The sequence below is a fragment of the Cupressus sempervirens genome, chromosome 6 (genome assembly GCF_028749045.1).
Source record: "Cupressus sempervirens isolate cs-2001-9-10 chromosome 6, ASM2874904v1, whole genome shotgun sequence".
NCBI lineage: Eukaryota > Viridiplantae > Streptophyta > Pinopsida > Cupressales > Cupressaceae > Cupressus > Cupressus sempervirens.
The window spans coordinates 237,471,326-237,474,219 of NC_143123.1; positions in this window are offsets into that span (position 1 = coordinate 237,471,326).

Here is a 2,894-nt window from a genome sequence, read left to right on the forward strand (position 1 = left end):
AGACCCCCTATCACCATCCTTCATCCAATTTGCTTTAGCCCTGATTTTCTATCCCTCGATCTTGTATTGTTGGAGAACTCTTAATTTATTTTTGCTATCACATAATATTCTTTCTAGAATTTCATCATTACCCTTATTATGCAACTTAATTTTAGTTTCTAGCAATTGAGAATTAAGTCTTGTCTCTTCTTGATTTCTATCCTTAGCCTCTTTTGTACCAATAGTTTGGAGTAATTTCTTCCAGGCCTCAACAAGCTGCTTCCACTTCTTAATGGGTGATATTGTATAATTAATTAAATCATTTTGATTTAATTATTAAGTTAGTTATCATCTCTAGTTTACTTAAGCTAAACTTTAGGCATATAATAATAAATTATTCTATTAATTATTATCATGCAACCTAGGTTTTACCTATTAGGGTTTTGATCTCCTTTTATAAGGATTTATCTCTTTGTAATTTATTCATTCACTTTTGATAATAACAATTTATCTTTTTTCTCATCAAGAATGTCTCATCTATGGATCTAACAATTTCAACCCATAGCCTTTTGCTTCTCTCTTTTGTGATAGGTATTTTCATGTAGGTGATTATTGAGACTTGTGGGGTTGATCTTTCATCAAATTCAACCAATTAGAACAAATTAAAGAAAATTAAAAATGGAGACATATAAAAATCACACATGTGAATTTAAAAATGCATATCCTATTTTTCTCTGTAATAATATTCCAGTGATGCTTCACAAATTTTCTATTTTCTACTAGGTGACCTTTTTCTTGTAGTTGTAGTGTGTCTTCTCTTCAGATTTCCATTTTATTTTCAAAAACCCTCTTTTGAACATATACCAAATACAATACACGTGCTTCCCTTGTAAGATTGTTGTCTTAATTTTTCTATTCTAAAAAAAAAAAAATTGAAATTCTTTAATTATTTTTAAAACACAAAATAACTCAATAAGTTATTACAAAAATAAGAATAAACATAAATAATTGGCCAAAAAGGGGTTCAAATGAACCCCTCCTTGGCAAAAATTGACCATGTCGAATCTCATTGGATTTCATTAGGGTGGGTTTTCTTGAGTTCCCTTTCAATTAAAACTATTTGGATTCCTTCATTCGAAGGGGCAAAAATGGAAATTTTGGCTAAGGGCATCAAACTTCTAATAAATTATACCATTATTAGGGCTCAATCAATGGCCAAATAAGATCATATTTTGAAACAAGAGACGGAAGATTGTCCTACTCTGAACAAGCTTTTGAATAACTAAACTTTTAGTATATATTATGTTTATCAAGACATATAAATAAAGGTCATCTAAACATTTCACAACCTCTTTGTTTGATGCTTTAGGAAAAATAGAAAATTAGGATTTTTTTTTTTGAAAAATAAGTATCTTGGTGGTATTTATGTTTTTTTCAATCAATGCAAATCAAGTTATAACAAACTAAAGAAATCTAGGTCTAAATTATAGTTAATGTCACCTCATAACTCAATTAAATATATTATTTTGAGCTGAATTAAATGAAACCAACTACATCCTTTAGGTAGTGATGTTATAATTCTAAACTTAAAAGAATTATGTCATTATCATTTTTCAATTTTTTTTTATGTCAAAGTGAGTAATTGCCACTTTTTAAAAACATTGGTTTTTCATATAAGCCACTTTTTGAAGGAGAAATAAATGGACAAAAAATAATTTAGCTTTTTAATATATAGTTAGAAAATAAAAAGATAATGCTAAAAAATAGTAGTTTACATCATCTTGGAATTCTTAATTGTTTTGTAGTACACATATGAAAGTGATGTTATTTTTTTAAATATTCATTTCAGTGTCAAAGTTGGTCAAAATGTAGAAACTAGTATTGTGGGGCTACCCTGTAGTTGTGTGTGTCGTGGTAGACACATATGCAAAATACATCAAAATTATATGGAGAGTGTTGGTTGCTCAAATTATTGGTTAAAATTGTATGATCTTGCTACTCAATACTAGGATGTTCAACACAATTTGGCCAAAAAATGGGTTTGATCCTCGAAGAATCAAATGTCCTTTCTCTTAAGGCTCTACAAAAACCTAGGTGGATGTACCTCATATATAAACTCTTCAAATTGATTAAAGAATTACTTTTATAGAATTTTTAAGTGAAACTCTTGAGATGGAAAGTAATTCTCAAGGAGAAATTAAGATTATAAAATTAAATTTATGAGGAATTCTTTAATAGGGTGATTGGAAATTTGAGTGAGAAATGAGAAATGATATGCAAATGATCTAGAAACAAAACTTCACAAACTATACCTTTATCTCAACTCAGATGAATTAGGAAAGATAAGTCCTTAATCCAATATTGGGCAAATAGAGTCAACCTTACATGCACTATCATCAAACTCTTTTGGAGACATCATACACAAATCATCAACTAGCAGATAGCGAACTTTTAGTATAAATTAATTTAAGCCCAACGAAATGAGACCAATTAGAAATGTATCACATTGCATGTCATATTTTATAATCAACAAGACATAACAAGTTTAATCTATCAAACAATAGTTTTGGATCCAAGAGGACAATATAGTATGCAAGATATTGAAAAACCAATCATCCAAATTGACACAAAAACAAAGATTTTTTATTGATTCAAAATGAGAAAGTACAATTGAACTATGTTCAGATGCATTACCTAATAAAATTGAAAAATCATCCATTTGTCTCTTCTATATCTATTGAAAACTTGAAAAAACTATATATTATTGTGAATGATCCTGACATCCTTTATAGAGAACAAAGGGATGTGTATAAGCTTCAAGCTTCAAATCATCATGACTATTCCTAACTAAAAACTAAATGCAAATGAACACATTTTATTACAATGCAAATTAAAATATTAATCCAAAAGTTTGG